The sequence below is a fragment of the Musca domestica genome, unplaced genomic scaffold, assembly GCF_030504385.1.
Source record: "Musca domestica strain aabys unplaced genomic scaffold, Musca_domestica.polishedcontigs.V.1.1 115, whole genome shotgun sequence".
NCBI lineage: Eukaryota > Metazoa > Arthropoda > Insecta > Diptera > Muscidae > Musca > Musca domestica.
Window position 1 is genome coordinate 1,628,783 of NW_026712145.1, and position 14,675 is coordinate 1,643,457.

General features: G+C 29.3%; 1 protein-coding gene across 4 annotated transcripts in view; it reads left to right on the forward strand.

Annotated features, from left to right (window-relative positions):
- The window catches only part of LOC101888654 (calcium-binding protein E63-1), a 233,132-nt gene that overhangs the window by 73,093 nt on the left and 145,364 nt on the right, over positions 1-14,675 (forward strand). The gene's annotated exons all lie outside the window — the stretch shown is intronic.

Here is a 14,675-nt window from a genome sequence, read left to right on the forward strand (position 1 = left end):
GAGTGGAGATCTTCAGGAGGCGAAAATTAGTTTTTTAAGATTTCAGTTCTGAGAGACCAAAAAACAAAAATAATTTTTTCAATTTTTTTTTTTTTTTTTTTTTTTTGAGGGGAGACCTTTATAATTCGCAAATGTAATTTTTCTCAAGAACCTCATATTCTCATTAAACGATTTTTTAAGCATTTTTTTGGAGTGGAGATCTTCAGGAGACGAAACATTATTTTTTAAGACTTCAGTTCTGAAAGACCAAAAAACAAAATTTATTTTTTTTCAATTTTTTTTTTTTTGTAATTTTTCTCATAAAACGAATTTTTAGGCATTTTTTCTGAAGTACCCTCACGAGGCAGAAAAGTGGATTTTTTTTTAGGAAATAGTCAGGAAACACTAACGTGATTTTTTTATTTTTTTTCGGATGGATGGATGTGTATTATTGTTTTTTTTTATATTTTTTTCCAAAGACCACAAAGCCAAAATTAGGGATTTCTTCAAAATTTTATAATATTTTGTTCTGAAGAATCTCAAAAGTGCAAATGCTTTTAGAATTTCTAGGGGCCAAACATGAATTTTTTCAACATTCTCTGACCGTTTTTAAAGATTTGTGGAGAGTAATTTTTATGAAGGGTTTTTTATGAATTCAGTTCTGAAAGACCAAAAAACAAAAATAATTTTTTAATTTTTTTTGTTTTTGGGGAGACCATGTTCTCATAAAACGAATTTTTAAGTTTTTTTTTTCGTCCTGTAGACGAAAATAATTTTTTTTTAAGAATTCAGTTCTGAGAGACCAAAAAACAAAAATAATGTTTTCAATTTTTTTTTTTGAGGGGAGACCTTCATAAGACGCAAGTGTAATTTTTCTCAAGAACCCCGTATTCTCATAAAACGAAATTTTAAGCATTTTTTTGGAGTGGAGTCCTTCAGGATACGAAAATTTATATTTTTTAAGATTTCAGTTCTGAGAGATCAATTTTTTTTTTTTTTTTTTTGAAGAGGAGACCTTCATAATACGCAAATGTAATTTTTCTCAAGAACCTCATATTCTCATATAACGAATTTTTAAGCATTTTTTTTAGAGTGGAGTCCTTCAGGTTACGAAAATTTATTTATTTTTAAGATTTCAGTTCATAGAGACCAAAAAACAAAAATAATATTTTAATTTTTTTTTTGAGGGGAGACCTTCATAATTCGAAAATGTAATTTTCCTCAAGAACATCATATTGCCATAAAACGAATTTCTAAGCATTTTTTTTTTTGGAGTGGAGTCCTTCAGGATACGAAAATTTATTTTTTTTAAAAATTTTAATTCTGAGAGAACAAAAAAATAATTTTTTCATTGTTTTTTTTTTTTTTTTTGAGGGGAGACCTTAATAATACGCAACTGTAATTTTTCTCAAGAACCTCGTATTCTTATAAAACGAATTTCTAAGCATTTTCTTTGGAGTGAAGTCCTTCAGGATACGAAAATTTATTTTTTTAAGAATTCAGTTCTAAGAGACCAAAAAATTTTTTTTTCAATTTTTTTTGAGGTGTGACCTTCATAAATTTGCATGTAATTTTTCTCAAGAACCTCATATTCTCATAAAACAAATTTTTAAGCATTTTTTTGGAAAAATAATTTTTTCATTTTTTTTTTTTTTTTTGAGGGGAATCCTTCGAATGTAATTTTTCTCAAGAACCTCATATTCTTATAAAACGAATGTTCAAGCATTTTTTTTTCTAAAATACCCTGACGAGACAGAAAAGTAGTTTTTTTTTTCATTTTTTCCTGATGGACCATCATGTTGTGTGTCCTTGGATTTTTTATATTTTCCCCCAAAGACCAAAGCCAAGAATGAGGATTTCTTAAAATTTTAAAATATTTTGTTCGGAAGAAACTCAAAAGTGATTTTTAAACTGAATTTCACGACACGAAAATGTGAATTTGTTTTTTAATTTTTTTTTCCATCGAAGACCATCAAAGCCAAGTATGGGGACTTCTCCATATTTTGAAATATTTTGTTCTGAAAAACCTCAAAAGTAAATTTAAAAATGAATTTCAGGACACGAAAATTCGATTTTTTTTAAAATTTTGTCAAGAACCTTCAGATACGCATCGAACAAATTTTTAAGTCTTTTTTTCCGAAGAATTTTAATGAAACACTAACGTGGATTTTTTAATTTTATTTTCTAATTGACCATCAGGATAGGTATCTCTGGATTTTTTTATATTTTTCTCAAAGGCAATCAAAGCAAAAAAAAATGTGATTTTTTTAAATGTTAAAGTATTTTGTTCGGAAGAACCTCAAAAGTGAATCTTAAACTGAATTTCACGACACGAAAATGTGAATTTGTTTTTTTTTTTAATTTTTTTCCTCATGGATCATTACCAGCATGTGTATCCTAGAATTTTTTATGTTTTTTCTAAAGACCATAAAAGCCAAGAATTGGGACTTCTCTAGTAACTTCAAAAGCTAATTTTAAACTGGATTTCATGAATGTATTTTTTTATTTTTTCCCAAGAGCCGTCGGATCCCCATAAAACGAATTTTTAAGCATTTTTTCTGAAGTACCCTGACGAGACAGAAAAGTAATTTTTTTATTTTTTTTCCTCATAAACCATCAGGTTGTGTGTCCTTGGATTTTTTATATTTTCCCCCAAAGACCATCATAGGCAAAATTGGGGATTTCTTCAAAATTTTATAATATTTTGTTCTGATGAACCTCAGAAGTGAATTTTAAACTAAGTTTCAGGACACGAAAATGTGATTATTTTTTTTTTTTTTTTAATTTTTCCCACAAACTCATAAATCGAATTTTTAAGCATTTTTTTCTAAAGTACCATGAGGAGACAGAAAAGCGAATTTTTAAAGAATTTTCAGGAAACCTAACATGGAATTTTTAAAAGATTTTTTTCTGGCTGACCAGCGGAATGTGTATTTTTGGATTTTGTATGTTTTTCCCGAAGACCATCAAAGCCAAGAACGGGGATCTGTTAAAGTTTTTAAAATATTTTGTTCGGGAGAACTTCAAAAGTGAATTTTGAGGATTTTTTCTATAAGGGCGATTTTTTCTGAGACACCATTGAAACTACAAGCGTCGGGAGACGTACATATGTATTTTTATGATTTTCTTTTTTCAAAAAATTATAAGATTTTATTCCAATATTTTTATATGGGACCTACACAGCCACTGACTGGGACTTTTTGATAATAGGTCTGTTAGGGATTATTAGAGTCACAAAGCCGAATTTACATTTATTTTTAAAACATTTTTCAGATTGATAGCCGCCAACATGGATTTTTAAAGGCCACAAATGTGGATATACTGAGGTTTTTTTCTGCATAATTCTTTGAGATTTTTTCAACGGCCCTTCTGAAATTTTTTAAGAACGATTGTTGAAAGGACTTTAATAGTCGTTAATTTGTAAGAATTTTTTATATGGGCTATCATAATGTGAATATTTTTTAGAATTTTACTTTTAGGGATTCTCGGAGCCAGGAGTGTGGATATCTAAGAATTAAATACATGTATTTTTCAAAAACTTTTTGTCCGGAGGCCATCAGTGCCACAAAACATTGAATAATGTTTTTATTTTTATTAATTTATTATTATTATTTTTTTGATACCTTATCTGGAGGCACAACGCGATTTTTTTTTCATTTTTTGCTGGAAGACCTGAAAATAATAAAAAAAAAATAAAATAAAAATCCACCCAATGTAGGGTACCCATATCTTTTGGCATTAGTCATAGAAAAGCAAAAAATAAAACAAAAAACAGAAATTTTAGATTACAGATTACAGACTTACAAATAATTTTTCGGAGGAATTGTTAAGAGATTTAAAGTTAAAGAATTTAAAGTTTTTTTTTTTCTGGATTTTTAAGATTCTTTTCCTTAAGGATCATCAGGTTACACAAATTTGGATTTTAAATAGTTTTTCATATGGGGGCCATCAGGTGGTATAAATTATTTTTTTGACGGCTTTTACAGTTTTTTTTTTTTGTTTTTTCTGAGAGACCATTAGAGCCGGGTTTCTAATAATTTTTCCTGGAGGTCAATGCGATAGACGTGTTTGCGTTTTTTTCGAGGGGCCAAACATGGATTTTTTTCCAACATTCTCTGACCGTTTTTAAAGATTTGTTGAGGGTTGAGCGGAGCAATAAACTAGGATTATTTTAAGGATTTTTCCGAGAGTCCGTCAGAGCCAAAAAAGTGGAATTTTATGAATTTTTCCAGATTGAGTATCATAGCCAAGAAGCTGGCTTTTCTAAGGAACCATTTGAACCACAGTAGAGGTTCTCATAAGATTTTTTTCCTTAAAAAATCCAAGTTTATTTCTTCTTTGGTCCTTGAAAAAATATTCCTTAAAATCCACGCTTATTTGTCCTTTGGTCCTTGAAAAATATTCCTTAAAAACCCACACTTATTTGTTCTTTGGTCCTTAAAAATTTATTACTTAAAAAATCAACGTTTATTGGTCCCTAAAAAAATATTACTTAAAAAATACAAGTTTATTGGTCCTTTGGTCCTCAAAAAATCCACGTTTTGGTCCTTAAAAAATCCACGTTTATTTGTTCTTTGGTTCTTAAAAAATATTCTTTAAAAATCCACGCCAATTTGTTGTTTGGTCCTTGAAAAAAATCTTAAGAAAATGCAGGTAAATTGGTCTGAAGATACTTGAAAAATTATTCCTTAAAAATCCACTCTTATTTCTTCTTTGGTCCTTGAAAAAAAAATTCTTAAAAAATGCACGTATATTGGTCTTAAGTTCCTTGAAAAATATTCTTTAAAAAAAAATTTTTTTTTTGCTCTTTGGTGTTCTGAACCTTCGAAAATTAGTATTAGTCTTTATAAAAATATTCCTTAAAAAATCAACTCTGCTCTGAAGGTTCTTTCGTTGATTTGGTTCCTTATAAAATATGTATTAAAAAATCCTTTGGTCCTTGAAAAAATATTTTTTAGAAATTCATTAAAAGTCCACGTTTATTCCGAGAGTTCATCAGAGTCAAAAACGTGGATTTTTAGGATTTTTTCCTTTAAAAATCAAAGCCAACTGAGGAACCATTTAAGCCACAAAAACTGTTTTTACAAGAAATTTTTCTAAGAGACTACCAATATAACTATTCTGAATGCTGATTTTTTTAAATAGTCCTCCTTTCAGATTTTTCTTTGAGAGGTCGTATATTTTTAAGAACTTTTTTTGAGAGGCCTCGGATTTGATTTTTTTGTTTTTAAACTTCGATTCTATAGATATTTTTTAAAGACCTGAATTTATTTGTGAAGCTTTCTCAGAGACTAATATGCGGCATTTTTTAATATTTATGAAGTACCATAAGAACGGAAAAAACGTTGGTTTTTACAATTTTTTCTGGGACTACAAATGTGGATTATGAAAGATTTTTTTCCAAGAAGAACCACAAAACATGGATTACATTATTTGTAAGATACCAACAGGCCAACAAACATGGATTTTTATGAGAGGATGTCAATGCTACAAAACGATGATTTTAAGAGATTTTTGTAAGTGACAATCCGTGCTGCAAACGTGGGCCTGGAGGAATATTTTCTGAGATAGGCACAGTGTGGGGATTTTAATGTTTTTTTTAATTTGTTTTTTTTTTTTTTTTTTTGTAACTGTGAAGTTTAGTTCTTTAATTTTCAGTTCTTCAATTTTTCCATTTAATTGCATTTTTTTATATCTCTCACTCATTCTTAGTCTATCTCATATATTTAATTACCCCACCCCAAATTGTTGGCTATCAGAAAAGCCATAATGAAAAAATAAATTCTTATCTCTACAGCTGAAAATTTCCGTGATTTGTTTGTGACGAAATATTACGACATTTTTGACAATGTACGTCAACCTGTCATAACACTCTCCCCAAACAAACAGAATGAATAACCTAAAATCCAACAATGGGATGTACTCAATGTAGATTATAAAGATAAAGTTTGATAAACAAAAAACGAGAGAGATAAGTCGGGTAATAAAAGTATACCTACGTAGATACCTACAAAATTACTATAATCATCGTCCGAATGACTGGATCTGCGGAATATAAAAAAAAATATATTCCTTAAAAAATCCACGTTTATTTGGATCCTTGAAAAAATATTCTTTAAAAAATCCACGTTTATTTGGATCCTTGAAAAAATATTCTTTAAAAAATCCACGTTTATTTGGATCCTTGAAAAAATATTCTTTAAAAAATCCACGTTTATTTGGATCCTTGAAAAAATATTCTTTAAAAAATCCACGTTTATTTGGATCCTTGAAAAAATATTCTTTAAAAAATCCACGTTTATTTGGATCCTTGAAAAAATATTCTTTAAAAAATCCACGTTTATTTGGATCCTTGAAAAAATATTCTTTAAAAAATCCACGTTTATTTGGATCCTTGAAAAAATATTCTTTAAAAAATCCACGTTTATTTGGATCCTTGAAAAAATATTCTTTAAAAAATCCACGTTTATTTGGATCCTTGAAAAAATATTCTTTAAAAAATCCACGTTTATTTGGATCGTTGAAAAAATATTCTTTAAAAAATCCACGTTTATTTGGATCCTTGAAAAAATATTCTTTAAAAAATCCACGTTTCTTCTGGTCCTTGGAAAAAATATTCTTTAATAAATCCACGTTTCTTCTAGTCCTTGAAGAAAAATTCTTTAAAAAATCCACGTTTCTTCTAGTTCTTGAAAAAATATTCTTTAAAAAATCCACGTTTCTTCTAGTCCTTGAAAAAATATTCTTTAAAAATCCCTAGTCCTTATTTAGTCCTTGGAAACAAAACTTAATTTCCATTTATTGGAAATCATTGAAATTCATTTCCCTAACCCTCTCTCTCTCTCTCTCTCCTTCATTGGCGTTGACCATAAATTTTCCTCGCTCTCATTAAATTTAATATTATTGAACATTGGTAAATATCCTGGCCTAAGTATCCTTTGACACCACATTGACATTATTTCCTATTTGCGTGGTGGTGCTGCGTACGTGTGTAATGGGAAAATAAGCCATGCTGATGATGTTGGCGTATCGGAGAGTCTCTGTCGCATGAAGGTCATAAAGTATTGGGAAATGAAGTCACGTGCCCATCGTGCCGTATTTTAAGTGTTGCTTGTGTTGGGGATGTAGTGTTGTTGTATTGTTGAGATAGACAGACAGAGAGACAGATGGAACGACCGGTCTGTCGGTCGTTTGGTTGTGAACTTGTTGTCAGGAGCACAGGAGCATCCGTTATTGCACTGGGAAAATTTGTGGGGGTGCTTGGAAGGATTTCCATGAATGGACCGGGGCACTGAGAAATGGTCATTGAATAGCCTATTTTTTGAGTTTGAGGAATTTCTTTGGGAATGAGAACAAAATCCTTAACTGGAAAAAATATTCCTAAATATATCCGCGTAGATTGGTCATTAGAAAAATATTCTGGGAGAAAATTTATGTTGACTGGTCCTTGAGAAAATATTCTCGGAAAAAATTCATGTTGACTGGTCCTTCAGAAAATATTCTTTAAAAAATCCACGTTTCTTTGGTCCTTGAAAAAATATTCTTTTAAAAATCCACGTTTCCTTGGTCCTTGAAATAATTTTTTAAATAATTCCATTGATGAGTCCTTGTAAAAATAGAGAAAAAAAAATATTTTAAAGACATCCGTCCCCTTTTCTGTTATTGCTTCCCGAATTTTTTTTCTTGTGTAGCTCCCTGTCATTTAAAAACAGTTTTCCTTTAATTTGTCCATGTTTTGTCCTTTTTTCTTCGCCAGAAGTTAACCTTTTCCATAGATTGGAAAATAATTATTGGAAAAATGAAGGAAAATCCCAAATAACTACCATGGATGACTTCATAATTAGGATTAAACAACTTTGAACTATCATGTCCTTGAAAGTTTTTAAAAATTTTCAAACGTTTATACCTAGACCCAATTTTTTCAATTTTTTTAAATTAAAAAAAAAAAAATTAAATTAAAAAAAAATACATTTTTAGGTTATTTTAAATAATTTTATGTTTTTCCTACCCCAAATCTCTTGTTAATCTACCCCATTCTGGCATCCGTGTTATCATTCCTTACAGATTTCCATGATTTTCCAAGAATCTCCAATAACATGGAATTTCGTAGAGTAAACCTGAAAAAACACTAAAATTTATTGCCTGCTTGGCATGCTTAACTGACTGTCAGTCTGTCAGAATCCACCACAGCCACGACAGATAATAAACAATTAATTATAAAGATGAACAGAAAACACGAAAACTCTTTTAAAATTTGTAATTTTAAACTTGATTTATGGGCTGGATGGCACAGTGGGAGATATGAGGTTAAAAATTAAAAAAATAAGAAAAAAACTTTAACTCTTTAAAAAATCCACGTTTATTTGGATCCTTGAAAAAATATTTTTTTAAAAAATCCACGTTTATTTGGATCCATGAAAAAATATTTTTTTAAAAAATCCACGTTTATTTGGATCCTTGAAAAAATATTTTTTTAAAAAATCCACGTTTATTTGGATCCATGAAAAAATATTTTTTTAAAAAATCCACGTTTATTTGGATCCTTGAAAAAATATTTTTTTAAAAAATCCACGTTTATTTGGATCTTTGAAAAAATATTTTTTTAAAAAATCCACGTTTATTTGGATCTTTGAAAAAATATTTTTTTAAAAAATCCACGTTTATTTGGATCCTTGAAAAAATATTTTTTTAAAAAATCCACGTTTATTTGGATCTTTGAAAAAATATTTTTTTAAAAAATCCACGTTTATTTGGATCTTTGAAAAAATATTTTTTTAAAAAATCCACGTTTATTTGGATCCTTGAAAAAATATTTTTTTAAAAAATCCACGTTTATTTGGATCCTTGAAAAAAAATATTTTTTAAAAAATCCACGTTTATTTGGATCCTTGAAAAAATATTTTTTTAAAAGATCCACGTTTATTTGGATCCTTGAAAAAATATTTTTTTTGAAAAATCCACGTTTATTTGGATCTTTGAAAAAATATTTTTTAAAAAATCTAAGTTTATTTGGATCTTTGAAAAAATATTTTTTAAAAAATCCACGTTTATTTGGATCCTTGAAAAAATATTTTTTAAAAAATCCACGTTTATTTGGATCCTTGAAAAAATATTTTTTAAAAAATCCACGTTTATTTGGATCCTTGAAAAAATATTTTTTAAAAAATCCACGTTTATTTGGATCCTTGAAAAAATATTTTTTAAAAAATCCACGTTTATTTGGATCCTTGAAAAAATATTTTTTAAAAAATCCACCTTTATTTGGATCCTTGAAAAAATATTTTTTAAAAAATCCACGTTTATTTGGATCCTTGAAAAAATATTTTTTAAAAAATCCACGTTTATTTGGATCCTTGAAAAAATATTTTTTAAAAAATCCACGTTTATTTGGATCCTTGAAAAAATATTTTTTTTGAAAAATCCACGTTTATTTGGATCTTTGAAAAAATATTTTTTAAAAAATCTAAGTTTATTTGGATCTTTGAAAAAATATTTTTTAAAAAATCCACGTTTATTTGGATCCTTGAAAAAATATTTTTTAAAAAATCCACGTTTATTTGGATCCTTGAAAAAATATTTTTTAAAAAATCCACGTTTATTTGGATCCTTGAAAAAATATTTTTTAAAAAATCCACGTTTATTTGGATCCTTGAAAAAATATTTTTTAAAAAATCCACGTTTATTTGGATCCTTGAAAAAATATTTTTTAAAAAATCCACGTTTATTTGGATCCTTGAAAAAATATTTTTTAAAAAATCCACGTTTATTTGGATCCTTGAAAAAATATTTTTTAAAAAATCCACGTTTATTTGGATCCTTGAAAAAATATTTTTTAAAAAATCCACGTTTATTTGGATCCTTGAAAAAATATTTTTTAAAAAATCCACGTTTATTTGGATCCTTGAAAAAATATTTTTTTTGAAAAATCCACGTTTATTTGGATCTTTGAAAAAATATTTTTTAAAAAATCTAAGTTTATTTGGATCTTTGAAAAAATATTTTTTAAAAAATCCACGTTTATTTGGATCCTTGAAAAAATATTTTTTAAAAAATCCACGTTTATTTGGATCCTTGAAAAAATATTTTTTAAAAAATCCACGTTTATTTGGATCCTTGAAAAAATATTTTTTAAAAAATCCACGTTTATTTGGATCCTTGAAAAAATATTTTTTAAAAAATCCACGTTTATTTGGATCCTTGAAAAAATATTTTTTAAAAAATCCACGTTTATTTGGATCCTTGAAAAATTTTTTTTTTTTTAAATCCACGTTTATTTGGTGTTGAATATTTTATTGGTGCGTTCTGCTGCCGATGTTCCAATTAAAAGACAGTTGTGTTCTGTTCGAGTTCTTTATTCTGAGTGAAACTTATTCTACTTACACACTACTCAAGTTAACTTAACGCTAAGAAAAAATCTATTTACAAGTCAGTGTGTGGATCACACTAAGTGATCTTCGCATAATTATTCCTAATGTGTGTTGTATGTTGTAAGAGCGTAACGTGGACATTCAATAATTACAACACTCCTCCTCAACATACATACACACATACTGCAACCAAAAACCAATAACTCTTTATTTATTTCATGTCATTTGTAAACACATTACAAAAATAAAAATACACATAGCATTCTACTTATCTTAGACATTTATATTACTATGCTCCTCCTGCATAATTTTTTTTTTCTCACAAGGGCTCGACAAAAGTTGTCCTAACGGGGTTTCTATTTGTTCTGCGAAACACTTTCGCTTTATTGTGTGCTCTGTTTTGTAGGTTCTCAACTTTCTGGCACCGGCAACTTGTTATTGTTTTCATATGTCGAAACGCATTACAATTATTGTATCGATCTTCTGCTTGATTCTGTGGGCTCTCCCCTCTTTGAAAATCGTAACGGGGCTTTATTACATTTGTTTTTGTTTTCGCCAGAAACAAATTCTTTTTAGGCTCGAAGTACAAAAACAAATTTCCCCTTCTCCTCGCAGTCAACACCGTTTTCCCCTTGTTTATGATTCTTGCGCATTTTTCTTCAAATATTACGTCATCTTTAACCGCTACTTTGCCTACCGAAATAAAATTGCATTGTAGGTCAGGCACAAATAACACATCGTTGAGCACAACGTCACCCTCATTTATAAGAACTCTCCCCTTCCCTTTTGCTAGAATTGTTTTATTACCAGCCAGGGAGATTTCTTCTTGGTGTTCCTCAAACATCGTAAACAAATTACGGTTAGAGCACAAATGTGACGAGGCACCGCTATCAAAACACCAGACGTTCTTATTGAGATTGTTGTTGTCAATCGTCGCCAAACTTGTGTACGCATGCTCGTTTCCCCTTTTGTCTGCTCTTGGGCAACGTGATGCGTAATGGCCTCTGCAGCCACAATTGTAGCATTTCACACTGTTGTTGTATGACCATAAATCATCTTTTCTGCTACCTGTACTGTTGTTGTAGTTCTGATGATGTACTTTGTAGTTTTTCTTTTTGTTGATATTGGGACCCCTTTTATTACCAGCCATAAATGCCATCGTGGAATTTTCATCTTGTTTACTCATTGATGATTGCCTTCTTTCATTTTCCTCGGACAATTTTACTTTCAATGCGCTTAATTTCGGCAAATCATCCCTTGACTCTAGCGCAACCACAAAATTCTCGAATGTTTTTGGCAAACTGGCGAGGATCATAATGACTAATAAGTCCTCACCCAGCTCAATACCTGCTTCTGCTAATTTGTCTACGACACACGTAAATTGGCACAGGTATTCTAGTACGCCATCAGTTTCTTCCATCCTCATACTAAGAAGTTTCCTGAATAGCGAAACTTTACGTATTGGCCCTTTCGGTCGATGGATTTCGGATAGACACTTCCATGCATCTTTCGCGGTCTTGCAGTTCTTTACATATGACAACTGAACTGAAGAGATGCTTAATATTATTGTCGCCATCGCCTTTTCATCCTTCTTCCTCCACTCAGCAGTTTTCTTCTGGGCAGATTCCTCACTATCGGATATAACATCCCACAAATCTTGATGGACAAGCACGGACTTCATTTGGAGGTTCCATGATTCATAATTGTCCTCTGACAATTTTTCAATGCTGAACATTGATGACATTTTGTTTATATTTGTTGTCGACACACGAAGCAACTTTACTGACACACAGTTAAACACAAAAACGCTTCCTCCTTTACTTAAGTTGTTTTCACAATTAAACCTCTTGGTCACCTTTTATCGAATTCGCAATATTATTATTTTCCACTTAGAGTTGTCCGTTGGGTATTCCTGGTCACCATTCATCAATTTTATTTTTCCAATACGATATCAAATTTCCTTTTGTCCGTTGAGTAGTCCTGGGCCCATAACCTGTTGAATATTTTATTGGTGCGTTCTGCTGCCGATGTTCCAATTAAAAGACAGTTGTGTTCTGTTCGAGTTCTTTATTCTGAGTGAAACTTATTCTACTTACACACTACTCAAGTTAACTTAACGCTAAGAAAAAATCTATTTACAAGTCAGTGTGTGGATCACACTAAGTGATCTTCGCATAATTATTCCTAATGTGTGTTGTATGTTGTAAGAGCGTAACGTGGACATTCAATAATTACAACATTTGGATCCTTGAAAAAATATTTTTTAAAAAATCCACGTTTATTTGGATCCTTGAAAAAATATTTTTTAAAAAATTCACGTTTATTTGGATTCTTGAAAAAATATTTTTTAAAAAATCCACGTTTATTTGGATCGTTGAAAAAATATTTTTTAAAAAATCCACGTTTATTTGGATCCTGGAAAAAAATAATCTTTAAAAAATCCACGTTTATTTGGATCCTTGAAAAAAAAATCTTTAAAAATTTCACGTATATTTGGATCCTTGAAAAAAAATATTCTTTAAAAAATCCACTTTTATTTGGATCCTTGAAAAATGTTTTTTTAAAAATCTACGTTTAATTGGATCCTTGAAAAACATTTTTTAAAAAATCCTCGTTTATTTTGATCCTTGAAAAAATATTTTTTAAAAAATCTAGGATTGTTTGGGTCCTTGAAAAAAAAATATATTTTTTTTTTAAAAATCCACGTTTAATTGGACCCTTGAAAAAATATATTTTTTTAAAAATCCACGTTTATTTGGATCTTTGGAAAAAGTAATCTTTAAAAAATCCACGTTTATTTGGATCCTTGAAAAAAAAATATTTTTAAAAAATCCTCGTTTATTTGGATTTTTGAAAAAAGTAATCTTTAAAAAATCCACGTTTATTTGGATCCCTGAAAAAAATAATTTTTAAAAAATCCACGTTTATTTGGATCCTTAAAAAAAGTAATCTTTAAAAAATTTATTGGTCTGAAGGTCCTTGAAAAAATATTCTTTAAAAAATTCAGGGTTATTCGTCAGAAGGTCCTTGAAAAAAATCCATTTTTTCGGCCTTTAAAAATTTTTTTAAAAAAATATTCTTAATTTTTATTTTTTTGTCCCACTGTAACTTCCCTATATTGCGTTTGGTTATTATTTGAGATAAAATTTTGTTCTCTTATAACCAAAAAAATCCCCCTGAAACAATAAACCAACATTCACCACAACATGCAGGCCTATCTGCCTCGGTATATGGATATATACAAGGGTGGGAAGGTGCTACAGCTTGGTGCCAAAACGACTAACCATAAAGTGTTGGCGACGACATTAACTGTCATAATTGTTAACATAAGCCTTATTAATGAGCGGCAGTACAGCAACAAAATCCACTCTAGCCCCGCGCGCTCTCTCTCTCTCTCAACCTCTTCATCGAGCCATGTTTTTGTGCCTGCCATAAAACTTGCAAAATAATTACCGACTTTTGCTTTCGTCGCTTATTTTGGTGCACAAAAATGTTGCTGAAATTTGAAACCCTTTTCATTTTGTGGCGTCGCATTATTTGGTTAACTTCGTAAAATTATTAGATAGATGTTTTAAGGTGGTGAGAGGGATGAGGTACTGGGGATAAAGCGGCAGTGAAGATGGTGATAAATTATTTATTTAATTAAGGGGTTTCATATTGCAAGCAAAAACACTTGAAGGAAGAGCTAGAAGGGTGGATTTCTTAAAAATTTTTTTTTCAAGGACCAGAGGACAAATAAACGTGGTTTTTTTTAAAGTAATTTTTTAAGGACCAAATAAACATGGATTTTAAAAAGAAAAACCAATAAACGTGGATTTAAAAAAAGATATATATAAGAACTTAAAAACGTGGATTTTTAAAGAATATTTTTTCAAGGACTAGAAGAAACGTGGATTTTTTAAAGAATATTTTTTCAAGGACTAGAAGAAACGTGGATTTTTTTAAGAATATTTTTTCAAGGACTAGAAGAAACGTGGATTTTTTAAAGAATATTTTTCAAGGACCAAAGGACAAATAAACGTAAATTTTTTAAAGAATATTTTTTTAAGGATCTAAATAAACGTGGATTTTTCAAAGAATATTTTTTCAAGGATCCAAATAAACGTGGATTTTTAAACAATATTTTTTCAAGGATCCAAATAAACGTGGATTTTTTAAACAATATTTTTTCAAGGATCCAAATAAATGTGGATTTTTTAAACAATATTTTTTCAAGGATCCAAATAAACGTGGATTTTTTAAACAATATTTTTTCAAGGATCCAAATAAACGTGGATTTTTTAAACAATATTTTTTCAAGGATCCAAATAAACGTGGATTTTTTAACGA